This window comes from Oryctolagus cuniculus, chromosome 4 (assembly GCF_051225735.1).
Source record: "Oryctolagus cuniculus isolate XC-2025 breed Fujian yellow rabbit chromosome 4, ASM5122573v1, whole genome shotgun sequence".
NCBI lineage: Eukaryota > Metazoa > Chordata > Mammalia > Lagomorpha > Leporidae > Oryctolagus > Oryctolagus cuniculus.
In genome coordinates, this window is record NC_142870.1 from 170,624,095 (window position 1) to 170,637,671 (window position 13,577).

The following is a 13,577-nucleotide window of genomic DNA, read 5'->3' on the forward strand; positions in this document are numbered from 1 at the left end:
GAGCTCTAGACGTGTGCCTTTCATTGTGAACAGTCTATGATTCTGTGACTCTTGCCACCGGCCAAAGTGATACTTATTAATTTCACGAAACCGACTCAATTACTACCCTCAGAAGTGATTAATTCTGCCCAGCTTCCCCATCTTAGCGAGTTTTCAGCTGCCTAACGCCACCTGACAGTCATAAAATGCCAGCATTGCTGGTGTGAGATGGAGCTAACAGTATGAGGTTTGCTAAGTGTTTCTGTACGATCAGTGTGAAAGCAATCACATCTCCAGAGTGGGAAAGGTCAGTGCCCAGTAGCTGCCAACCCTCGCCACGCTGAGGGGACGTGAAGGGGACTGCCCCTCGCCGAACACCAATCAGGCTAAAAAATGAATACCCTTTGCAGCTGCAGTCTAATAGCTTCGAATGTCAAATGATATTACTCCGGGAGACTGTTAAGCCCCCTTCTCAGCGCACAGCAGTATATAAATCCCCTCATCTCATTTGATTAATCTGAGAGACTATAGAATATGTTATTAGGCACAGAAAACATGACTGCAGTGTGATAGGCTGTAGTATTACCAAGCATGGGCATTCTTTTTTTTTTTTTTTTTTGACAGGCAGAGTGGACAGTGAGAGAGAGAGACAGAGAGAAAGGTCTTCCTTTGCCGTTGGTTCACCCTCCAATGGCCGCCGCAGCCAGTGCTCTGCGGCCGGCGCACCGCGCTGATCCGATGGCAGGAGCCAGGAGCCAGGTGCTTTTCCTGGTCTCCCATGGGGTGCAGGGCCCAAGCACCTGGGCCATCCTCCACTGCACTCCCTGGCCACAGCAGAGGGCTGGCCTGGAAGAGGGGCAACCGGGACAGAATCCGGCGCCCCAACCGGGACTAGAACCCGGTGTGCCAGCGCCGCTAGGCGGAGGATTAGCCTAGTGAGCCGCGGCGCCGGCCAGCATGGGCATTCTTTTAAGACCTGTTTTTAATTTTTTTTCCTGGTTCTGTATTGCTTGAAAAGGGGGCAAACACAATTGATCTTAATGAATGAGTGACCCATATGAATGAATGTTAGTGAGGATATATGAGGGCATTTCAAATAGTTTTGGAAAAATGGAATAGAAGGAAAGTTTATTTTGGTGTGAAAGCATTTTTTAAATGCATGCACTTTTTTTTTTTTTTTTTTTGGATAGGCAGAGTTAGACAGTGAGAGAGAGACAGAAAGGTCTTTCTTCTGTTGGTTCATTTCCCAAATGGCTGCTATAGCTGGCGCTGCGCTGATCCAAAGCCAGGAGCCAGGTGCTTCCTCTTGGTCTCCCATGCTGGTGCAGGGTCCAAGCACTTGGGCCATCCTCCACTGCACTCCCAGGCCACAGCAGAGAGCTGGACTGGAAGAGGAACAACCAGGACAGAATCCGGCACCCCAACTGAGGAGGATTAGCCTAGTGAGCCGTGGCGCCGGCCGCACAGTTTTTTCTTAAGACTCATTTTCCTTGATTTTTCTGAAGACAATCATACATAAATTAAAAAAATATGGTGTGATTATATAGTGCCTCCAAACCCTATAGGATCAGAACTCTTTTCCTCTTCCACAGCTCTCATTTCCAGGCCCCTGAGCATACACCTGGCCTTGGCAGGAAAGACACTGTAATATTACAGTGCATAGCTCTATTGGTGGAGATTAGAAATGATTTTTAAAATTCTGTTAAAAAATCTCATACATTTTTAGAGTGAGCACACGTCATGACAAGAAAGTGCATTAAAGTCATGTATTAGTTTGTGATGCATTTTCCTTTGTTCATTTGAAGGTAATTCTTCTCCCCGAGAGGCCCCTGAGCAGACTGTCGTTTTCTTCTGTCCTGAAATGGAGAGAGGTTCCTGAACTGCCTCCTGAAATCGATGCACCGAGCCCTGACCGCGAAGCATGCACGTCTTCCTCTTCAAGACCTGGAGCCGCCGCGGCCTGACACACAGAAAGAAATGTGATAATAGAGGCGATGAGCCACTTCAGCCCTGGATTTCATTTCCAGCTTAATTAAATCCTGGAAACACACCTGACCTCTAGCTTTGAAGAGCTGCAGCAGGAGCCAGGTGCCCTCATCAGCGGAGCTCACCCTGCAGCGACTGTGGGAAGACAGCCTGAAAAGAGAGGCTGGAGGGAGGCCGGCGCAATGGAGATGAAACAGGTGAGTCAGGAAGTGATATTTCCGAGAGCGCTGTGGGCGATGTTTGCCCTTCTGCTTGAAAGGTGAACAGCGAAGCTCACCTACAAATGTACTGGGTTGAAACACCTCCAACAGCACCCTGCGGCCCCTGCCACCTGTTCCCTTCCCACCAGATTCTCACCCAGCTCCCTGCCCCCACTCCTGGTAGTAAATTGGGTACAAAATGCTCCTGGTTGGCCCAAGTCCCAGCTAGCCTGTCAGTGCGCATGGTTGGCTCCTTCTTCCTGCATCAACAAATGCATGGTTCTCTGGCTGCTCAGGCCCTGCTGCCAGCTGCTGCCGCCGCCGCCAGGGTTTCTTTGTTCTCCATCCCAGAGACCAGAATTCTTTTGAAATGTAGAGAAAGAGGCAGAGATTTTTGCCATGATTTATTGCGTCCAGGAGTTGCACAAGGAACTTGCACTAAAATTATGTCAGCAGGTTTTCACAACCACTTGTGATGCACATCAGACCTTTCTAGGTGGGGGGAAGAGGCTCTGAAAAAGAAGCTGGGAGTCTTAGATCTAAAAAGGAGAGCTTGAGACAGGGATGGCAGCTCCTGGGACTGATTGACGGGAGGCCAGTGGAAGGATTAATCTGAAGGGAGGTGCGGTTAGGGGAGAGAAAGAGATAGGGTGAGCAAGGATGTGGTTGTGGGAAACTCAGCCTTGGCCTGACTCACAGGGACTCTGGAGCACTAATCACACCAGCAGGTGGTGCCCACCTGCAGACCAAGGGGCCAGGACATGAATCCTTAGGCCAGCAAGCTCTCCTTGGTCAAGGACACTTCTCTGAAGGAAGGGGACCTGTTGCAAGCTCATGGCAGCCAACACTCACAGCATCCTGGAGAGAGCTCAGCCAACCCCACAGGGCTCTTGTGGGTCTGCACCAGGATCCACTAATCTGTAAGTAATCAACACTACATAATTTTGGAATCTGAGGATGACTTTAGGGGTCAAAGTGACCCAAGTGGTTCATCTCCATTCCTGTAGAATTATGAAGGTTGTTCGTAATGCTAAGAGTTAATTAGCCATCAGTGGTCTTCATTACTATTTTGATTACTATCAGTTAATGATAGCCTGCATAGGCCTTCACGGAACAGTCCACGTGCTGAGCTGTCAACTGCTATAGTAAGACCACAGGGAGCCCTTTGTTGCCGATAAGTGTGTGGCACTCTAGTCATCTCAGCTCAGCATCTGGAAGGTCCCCATAGGTGAGGACCACTGCATTTCTCAGATAGCACTGACCATGAACTGAGTCACTGAAGACCCATCCTTGTCTCAGGTTACAATGCAAAATTAAATGCTTTTTGTGGTAGGGGGAATAGATGAATGAAAAAAAAAAAAAGCGTTAGAAGTCATTTGCTTCTGAAGTTCAGAGATGGTAGGGAACTGGTAAATAGGTGACGCAGAGGTTAGAACCCAGTCGGTGTATAGTCCCATGCTACGCTAACCTCATGAACAGGAACGCTTCATCACCTCCACTCTCCTACCACCCTCGTCTCCTTTGGGTTCAGGGTCTTCTACAGGCCATGTCCACTGCTTCTCCCTCTGCAGGTCCACAGTGTTTTCTCTTGCCTGGGGGATGGCTGCTTCTGACCATCCTCACCATTGTTGCCAAAGGGTTCTCTCTAAACTGAAGGTTGGAGCAGGTTGCTCATGTACTGGGCGACGTCCTTTGGCTTCTTGTTCTCCATGTGGGAGAGTCCCTGGTGGTCTTGCCAGGCGCGTGTGCTACCGGTGCCCTTCTCGTTCTCTCTGCTCCAGTGAAAGTCATACTCGTCACTTGTCAGCTGTGCAGGGATTCCTTCATGAGTGTTCTGTGTTACTCTGCTCCCTCCACCTGCAGTAACTGCCTGACGGACTCACTGACTGTGCCTCTAAGCCATCAAGAAAGATGTGCTGTGTGCCCAGCCTGGGGTCTGATGTGCCAACTCGTAAGCAGCACTCTGGGAGAGGAGAGACAAATATGGAAAGGCCAGTGTCTTGCTGAGTGTGTGCATGTGATGGAGGGTTGCCCAAAAAGGGGCCACTGACCCATATTTGGGGGCCCAGGGGAGGTTTTCATCTGCAAAAGGCTAATCAGGACCAAGGTCTTTTACTGAGCAGAAGGTAGCATCCTTTTCTTATCCATAAAGGACCATCTCACAAACGCATTTTAAGTTTCACTTATTCAAAAGGTAGAGTTAAAGAGAGGGAGAGGGAGTGAGTGAGAGGAGAGAGAGGTATCTTCTGTTTGCTGGTCCACTTCCCAAATGGCTACAGAAGCCAGGGTCTGGAAGTCTATTTGGGTCTTCCATGTGGGCAGTAGGGGCCCAAGAAGTTGGGCCATCGTCTCAGTTCCGAGTTCCCAGGTGCATTAGCAGTGAGCTGAATTGGAAGTGGAACAGTGCTCATATGGGATGCCAGTATCAAAAGTGATGGCATCACAGCATTGGCCCTGACCATCTCACATCTGACCCCAAGCTGTGGTGATCTCCTTCTGCATTTTGTGCTCACAAGACCTGCCATTGCATTCAGTCAATAGGCACGTATCTGTTTCCTTGACTCATGGGGGAAGACACCTGGCCTTGTTTCAGGCATGGCGTGGTGCTACCACATTATAAATACCACCTTGACCACAGTAAGATACTAACCAATGTCTGTTGAGCTGAGCTCTGTGAACTTGGGGAGTTCTTCCTGGTGTCAGTCCCTCATTCAGCGTTCATTCAATGCCTGTGATATGTGGAAAGTCCTGTGTGCCTGTCGTGTGTGAATAGCTTATTCATAACTGCCTATTTCCCCTTCTGCCCGAGTCTCAGCATTCGTGAGAGAGCTACAGGAAGGTGCACACTGAGGTGGTTCTGGTAGAAGTTTATTCCTGGAATAGGAAGGAGGGTATGTGTGCTCAAGAAAGAGCAGGCTTCCTGGAATCAGGAGGCTTGGAACACTGCTCATTAGTCAGCTTATGCATTTATGAACAGGGACAAAGATCTTGGTTGGCTGAACTTACAGAGCTGTAGTTGAGGGTCAAAGGGGACAACGTAGGTGAAATCCACAGACTAAGGAGAGAAAATTAATGATGTTGAAGGATCAATTCTGGCTCGGAAGCAAGAATGGCAGGAAAAATCGCTTGGAATCCATCCTTGATGTGCAGGTGGCACATTCTGCCTTCACCTGTGTGTATGCACTGAGATTCAGTGCCTCAGGGAAAAAGAGAGAAAAAGGAAAATTGGTGTTCCTCCCTCTTTGCCTCTGAACCCTAAGTATTGGTGTATGCTATAATTGGGGCTGCAGATTACAACCCAGGTTTGGAGAGTTTCCTGTTTAATTTATCAAGGACGTATATGCTTTACAATGCCGACACCTGCTCAAAGCAGGTAAATAATTGTTTTGACACAGTGGTGGTTGTAGAGTATATTTTAAAAATTTCTGAAATCTGCCAATGGGATAATTAGAGTTGAATTCTCACTTGCCAGGGCAGAGAGCTCTCTAGGCCAACTGACTCCCTGACGGTGTGCCAGACACCTTTTCCTGGTCTGTCTTGGCTGGTGGGGATTTGATTCTGCATAGCTGTTCCAGTCCTCACCGATGACTGATTTTTGGCCTTTAATGATCATGCCAATTAAGAATTGAGAGCTTCACTCGTGAGTTTCTTCGGATCAGATTTTACTATAATGCACATTGCTTGAGAAATCGCTTTAATTTAATGGTAGCCTTATGCAGGACTTTGCCTGCACTGCGGGGGACCCTGTGGCTGGCTCAGTGCTATAATGGTGTGGGGTTGAGGAGGACTGGCAGCGCCATCTGGGCAAAGGTGACCAGGGACGGAGAGGTGACCTGAAGAGAGTCAGACAAGACAGGGAAGGAGCAGAGAGCTGCTGTGTTTTAGGGTCCGATTTAGAAGGATCCTGGGAATGCTGAGAGTGCAGGAGGTGGTGTGGTGTCTTTCTTTGACCACTGGGGCTCCGCCGTTGCATCATGAACTTGGGAGCTGTTTCAGTACTGAATTAGGCAGACTGCCATGATCCCAGCCTTGCTCGGAGACTCCAAAGAGCATCAACTTCATTCCTATCACTTTGTGAATGGGGCAACTGCGGCCCAGATTAGGTTACGCAGTTCTGAGTTGTTCTGCTGAGTTCTCCAGGCAAGACAGAAAAACGCCCGGGCACTTAAATGTCCTCCACATGGCTTTTTCACAATCCTGCTCTTATTTGTGATTGGGTGAACGAAGAAAATGTCCTTAAGATTTAGCATTCCTTTTTCAAGCTGTTTGAATCTGGTTTACCCACATGCCACCAAACTGGTCATTGACTCACAGAAGTTGGGACATTAGACTTGTTGGTTTTGCAGATGAGGGGGAGTGGTCAGCTCAGGGCCACGGGACTAGTAACTGGATGAGTGTAGTCAAGCAGTATGAGCAGGTCCATGCGTGTGTGAGCATGCCGGGCTGTCCAGGTATACAGAGGAAGTCAACCAAGATGCTTGTATGGCCCCTGGTGACATAAGACCTAGCTAGGTTCTCCCTTTCTACCTGAGGTGTCTGGGGAGGGGAGGTGATGAGGGCTGAGCCTGCATCCTGGGGTTGTGCAGTGTGGAGGAGGCAGACACAAAGGGGAAGCTATGTTCTGAAGATGAAGGAGAGAGAGTTAGGATACAGTCACACGCGGGGCTAACCCAGGGTCTTGGGAGAAGAGAAGCCCGGTGAAGTGCTCATGCACACGGAAAGTTGCATTCCTGCAATGCAGGTGAGCACAGGTGAAAATCAGCGGTTCCCTGTCTCATCCTTTCTCTCCTCTGCTCTCCTTCCCACAGATCAGCCCTTTCTGCTTCTAATATTTTTCCAATGGCCTTATCTGGAACTGTAAGGGTGTCTCAAACTTCTATTTATCTAGGTAGTATTCTTAGCATTAGCTATAGACTCCCTGTTACGAAAGGCAAATAAAGAACAGTCTCCCACTTCCTTCCCCTTGTTCTATTTTTTTAGTAATTAATATTATTAGTTTATTAGATTGGCTTTGTCTGTTGATACATTAATGATTTTTTGAAGTATACAACAAATTCTATTTTGTGATCCATCAGATTTAAATGAATTTGCCTTGCTGCAGCTCAACATGTAAGATGAGATTAGGAGCCCTAAGCTGCTACTTTTCGTCTTTCCAAATCTCATGATCTTCCAATTACATCACTAAACACCATCAAGGTTTATTACTTCTTCATTCTAGTTTATAAATATGTTTAAGCCTTTTCTGCCTTGGACATAGGTTGAATTTAAAGATCAATCACCAATGCAAGTCATTAGCAATATAATGATATGTCATTGATATATTATTCCCTCCAAGGCCAGAGTGGCTGGCTCTACTGAGAGAAGGAAGGGACACAAAACATGTGTAGCCTAAGGGCTTCACCTAAACACCAAGACTTATTCTTTTTTAAAAGATTGTATTTATTTATTTGAGAGGTAGAGTTATAGTCAGAGAGAGGGAGAGACAGAGAGAAAAGTCTTCCATCTGCTGGCTCACTCTCCAAATAGCTGCAATAGTCAGAGCTGGGCTGATCCAAAGCCAGGAGCCAGGAGCTTCTTCTGGGTCTCCCACATGGGTTCAGGGGTCCAAGCACTTGGGCTGTCTTCCACTGCCTTCCCAGGCCATTAGCATGGAGCTGGTTGGGAAGTGGAGCAACCAAGACATGAACTGGCACCCATGAGGGATGCCGGCACCATAGGCAGAGGCTTAACCTACTACACCATGGCATTGCCACCTCCCAGACTTATTTTAATTTGCTTCAGCTTCTCACAATCATGATATTTTGTATTTTTGTTACTTGTTCAGATTTTTTTTTTGATCTGAAATTTCTAATTTCCTTTCATTTTGATTATTGAAAAAGAAGCGCAAATTCTTTACCATTTTACAAATAGTTTCTGCTTTATCACATCACCTAACAACTGGCAATCTGCCTTTTTTATCAAAATTTGCCCCAGAATTCTAACTGAGTGCCTTGTTGGGGCTTTCTGTCTTGAATGGCCAGTTGCTTTGTTCGCTTTCATTTTCATGCATTAGTGGCTGTGGCCTACTGTTCTCATTTTCTTGGAATTCTTCCCCTTTGGTCTCTCCAAGTATATCCTCAAATAATCCAAGACCCCTCCCCACCCACAAGGGTCTTTAGGAGCCAACTCCATGAGCCTTGAGTGGTCTGATATTTAGCCTTCACATCTGAGTGACAATTTGGTGTAAAACTAGAGTCAGGGTTACTGTTTCTGAGACTGTGTGTTTCGGGTTGGGCTGTCTGGAAGCAGAGATGGAGTTTCGGGCACATAATGTCTATTAAAGGATCCGCACCTGTGAACGGAAGTGGGCAACAGAGAGACTGACCTGAGACGCCCTCCAGCCGAGCCTCAGCCAATGTGGTGGGTACTCTGGAGTATTACCTGTGGATGACCTGTGCTGGGCAGAAGTGACTGGGCCTTTATACCCTTCCTTTCCCAGCCACCAGCCACAGGCTGCTGTGGGAGGGGCATGATCTTGGGTGAGGTGGCTCTGAGTAGATGAGGCTGACCCTGAAGGTGCTGACAGCCGTAGGCGCTGGACTGTCTGTATCGGAGCAGCAAGTCCACCTGCTGCCCTGCACCTCTGGGTCTAGATGGTGTCACTCCATGGTCTTCTTAGACACACCTGTTTCTTTTCTCTCTCTCTAAGCTGTAGAGCACTTCATTTTCCCTCAATATCAGGGCTGCTCTTACGCATATTTATGTGGAGAAAACAAGGCGCCCTTGCTCCAGGTGGGTGCAGTCCTGCAGCTGTGTGCCTGAGTCTGGCTGGGGGCCGTGGTACTGTGTCGCTCCCCCTCTTCGTGGAGGAACGACACAGGACCCTGCGCTGTTCTTTTGTCTGCTCGGCCCTTCCCGGGTTTGCTGCTGGTTCTTCCCGGGTTGGCTGCCGACCCTTCCACCTCCGTGGAAGGGCGGCTCCCCCTGCCACTTTCCCCACTTCCGCGGGGGAGTGGCACACCGCCGGCCGGCTCTCTCAGGGGCTGCTCAGATGTTATCCGGATGTTCCCCTTAGATGTTCCTCGTGCATGTGGTCTCTCTCCTCCTTTATAGTCCTCTTCCACCAATCCCAACTCTGCTACCCACACGCCGAGTACGCTGCTCTCCTCCAATCAGGAGCAGGATCAGCTCCTGCAGGTTATTGGTCGAACTGGAGGCAGCTGTGTAGAAGTTGTTTACTCCTCTCCCAGCGCCATATTGTGGCAGAGCAGATGCATAGAATAAGTCTTAATTCCAGTAACTTAGTCTAGTCTGAGTTGCTCCCCACAGTACTGGGCACAGCCTGCTCATCCAGGGGCAGAACCCTGTCTGGGGTGCTCACAGTTCACAAGGATGTGTCCTGCTTGTGGGTCTCACTATCTGGTCGGGCTTTTATCCTAAGGGTTTGCAACTTAACTTTACTTCTGGGAAATCTTCCTCCCTTCTTTCGGGCTGCAAGTTCTGTAGGTCACGGGAATTCTGGGGCTTCGCTGCAAAACCCAGGGCAGAGTGTATTAGAGAAGGTGAGGTTCCTCTCCTGGTACAGCAGGTTCCTCTTTTTTCTTTGCCAGTGCAATTCCATATGTTTTCTCTATCCCAGAACATTTCTAACATCTCATATCCACTGAACTTCTGTCTCCCCACTTTCAGCGCTAACATGGATTTATTTACTTTTTTTAAAGATTTATTTATTTGAGAGGCAGAGTTAGAGAGAGAGGGAGAGACAGAGAGAGAGAGGTCTTCCATCTGCTGGTTCTCTCCACGAATGGCTGCAACAGTTGGAGCTGGGCCGATCTGAAGCCAGGAGCAAGGAGCTTCTTCCGGCTCTCCCGTGGGTTACAGGGGCCAAAGGACTTGGGCCATCTGCTGCTTTCCCAGGCACATGAGCAGGAGCTGGATCAGAAGTGGAGCAGCAGAAGTGGAAGGCAGTAAGAGATGGCCCGGGTACTTGGGCCCCTGTACCCATGTGGGGGACCTGAAAGGAGCTCCTGGCTCCTGGCTTTGGATCGGCGCAGCTCTGGCTGTTGTGGCCAATTGGGAAGTGAACCATCAGATGGAAGACCTCTCTCTCTCTCTCTCTCTCTCTGCTTCTCCTCTCTGTGTAACTCTTTCAAATAAATCTTTAAAAAAAGTTTCAGGGAAAATGCATATTGTGAAAAACCTGTGCATGGATTTTGAACTTGTTTTTACACTAAAATAAACTTAGTTCCATTTCCCACACATTTATTCCAGTACCCTGGCATATGGTTATTTGACATGCTTGACTTGAAAGTTATTGGAGATGATTGAGGACCAAGGTCACTGTTTTGGAAGCCAAGGTGCCAGCATTGCCTGGAAGAGGCCTTATTGTGTTTAACCGTGGCTATATGGATGTCGGCCATCTTAAGAGAAATGTCATCTATCCTGAGGAAGGGATTGGTGAAAATAAACATTTTCCTTCATTTTGTTGAACTGTTTTCATAGAACATGAAATGTGTTTTATGCAAAATTCCTCCAAGCAAGGTGTTTTATAAAAACACTTACTGGATGTTTCTAGCAGTCCTCAAATCAGACCCCTAAAAATATCTCTTTCTCACTTCTTTCATTCATGGCACCTATTACACACTGACCTGTGCCCCCCCCCCCCCAGAATTTATGTACTGAAACCCTGACTGTATTTGGAGGTAGAGCCTTTACAGGGATAATGAAGGTCAAATGAGGTCCCAAGGGTGAGTCCCTAATCCATTAGGACTGTCTCCTTACAAAAAGAGGAAGAGGTGAGGAGTGAAGAAGCTATCTGGGGACACACTAAGAAGGCCTCGGGGGAAACCAAGCTGCTGACACCTTGATCTTGGAATTCAGTTCTCCAGAACTGTGAGAAATTAAACGTAGGCTGTTTAAACCACTGAATCTGCTAACATTTTTTTTAAAGATTTTATTTATTTATTTGAGAGGTAGAGGTACAGACAGTGAGAGGGAGAGACAGAAAGAAAGGTCTTCTTGCCGTTGGTTCACTCCCCAAATGGCCACAACAGCCGGAAATGTGCTGATCCAGACCCAGGAGCCAGGAGCTTCCTCCCAGTCTCCCACACGGGTGCAGGGGTCCCAAGCACTTGGGCCATCTTCTGCTGCTTTCCCAGGCCATAGCAGAGAGCTGGATTGGAAGAGGAGCAGCCGGGACTAGAACTGGCACCCATATGGGATGCCAGCGCCACAGGTGGAGGATTAACCTACTGTGCTATGGCTAACATTTTGTTATGCCAGACCTAAAAAAACCCAAACCACCATTCCCAGAAAAGAAAAAAAAAAAACCACCACAAAACCTAATATTTCCCCTTAAACTTTTCTGGGAGAAATTTTTATAACATCCTTATTTAGTCTATTTCAACCAATTATTTCTGACCTTTAGAAAGATCCAAGATTAAGTGATTTGACAAAACCTGTTTTAATTATTTCACGGACTGGGCATCTCAACGAGAAACTTGGGTATTGAGTGCTATTGTGTTCCCTCCCCGGGCCTGGCACCCAGGGGACACAGAAGATCCACAGGCCTGGTTTCTCTCCTTAGGGTAATGTCCTGCAGGTTGATCTGTGTGAAACAACGTGGACATGACTGCTCAGGGATGGGCATAGTGGACATCTGGGAAAAAGCAGGGGTGGGCGCTCATTAGCTCAGTTAAATGACGAACAGTTTGAATTGGTTCCAAAGAACAAAAATGACTACAGAGTTTTACTCAGTATTTTCTGGAGAGTAGGATTCAGGAAGTAATCACCATTGCTTCCCAGTGGACTGTAACCTTCCATGCTCTGTGTCTTGGCCTGGACAATGTTCCCAGCCCCTTCTCTTCCATTCTGAGGCTTTGGGTGGGCTCCAGTGACTATCTGAGTGTCAGCCCATGCTGTATGTGGCTGCACAAGCAAATTATACACCTTCTCTGTCTCTAAGTGATGATGAGTATGGCTCCTAATTAATGCACACAACCTACTGTAGGACACGTAGTAACTTTTCATTAAGTCTCATATTATACTGATTTGTTTAATCATCAATCTTTATTAATCTCTGGCCCTAGTTTCTAAAACTGTAAGAATCCTTTTTTTATATTTATTATAATCTCAGTTTCTTATAAAAATGGCTGGCATAGTGGATGTTCAAAGATTGGTGCTGACTACACACAAGGCTAATTGCTCTTTTATGGAGAATAAAACACATAAGAAAACAAGAAAGAGAACAAGATGGAGTTGAATGACAGAATATAGGCAAGGGGAGACACGATAATTTCACGATAGGCAGGTGCTTGGCTAGTTGGGAATTGATTATAAAATCTCTGATCTGGTGAAAACTGGGCAGGTGAGTGAGACTCTGGTGGAAGACGGAACATTCTTGAGAACTGACAAAGGCCGTCTCCCCAGCAGCGTTAGTGTTGTTTTGGTTCTGCTCACAAGTGCCTGTTAATGCCTGACTCTTAACTACGGCTGCACCTGAGAGCCTCCCGCATGCCATCCTCTGCCAACTGCAGAACTGACTCCTTAGCTTAAATCCCCGTATTTCTTAGCTTAAATCCCCGTATTTCTTGCAATCTGCTGGGGGTGAATTGATGATTATTGGGGGGGGGGGGCTAGAGAACATATTTTTAAGTCACAACTGTGAGGACGCCTCCACAGCACCGTTGTTATGCGTGTGGAAGAGATTCTATTTTGTGGTGATTTGCCTATGAGCTGACTTTTTATAGTGCTTAGTTTATGATGAATCCTGAAAATGCTTCTCCGTGAGCGAGCTGGCTTGGCCATCTACCAAAGCGAGCTTGATTTTAATATTATCAGGGAGCTGAGCTGGTTCAGGAGGACATGAGTCTCAAAGCAATTGTTCTGTCCAGATCCTCAGGTATGACACATGGGAACTGTCCAGCACCGTGGGGAGGGATCAGCTTGAATAACAGGCTGGTGATAGGGAAATGCGTGGAAACGTTATTTAAATAAAGATGATTTTTGAAAAGAACTGTGGGGTCGATCATACTATTTCCAGTCACACTCAGTCTCTTAGGTGTGCTAGCAAATGCATACATTATCCATGAAATAGATGGGTCAGTGGTATTTTTCTTCCTGTTAACTAAGAAATGGTGTCAGGGAGGTCCAGGACCTTGCATTCCCATGAGAGTTAGCTTAGCTAAGCTAAACACTAGCGCTGATTCCCTAGTGCTGACAGCCCCTGGATTCTCACTGTGGCCTATTGCTTCCATTGAAGCGCACAGAACTTCACAGGGTCCTCCTGATGACCCTGAGTGAAGAAATTCTGCCTGTGGACTGCTCTGGCTTGTATCTGCGGGTTCAGCCTGCTGTCCCAGTTGCTTAATCTTCCTAAGCCAGATCTGTGAGATTTATAGTTTTCAAACTGCCTTCACATACACTCTCTTCGTG

The 13,577-nt window shown here is 47.4% G+C and overlaps 1 long non-coding RNA gene across 2 annotated transcripts in view; it reads left to right on the plus strand.

Moving 5' to 3' along the window:
- The first annotated feature begins 1,200 nt into the window (after window positions 1-1,200).
- LOC138849411 (uncharacterized) overlaps window positions 1,201-13,577 on the plus strand; it is a 410,778-nt gene continuing 398,401 nt past the window's right edge. The window contains exon 1 of one of the 2 annotated variants that reach the window (XR_016232148.1): window positions 1,201-2,162. This is a non-coding gene — a long non-coding RNA (uncharacterized LOC138849411). The remainder of the gene's footprint in view (window positions 2,163-13,577) is intronic. The other variant, XR_011388243.2, reaches the window with a different exon arrangement.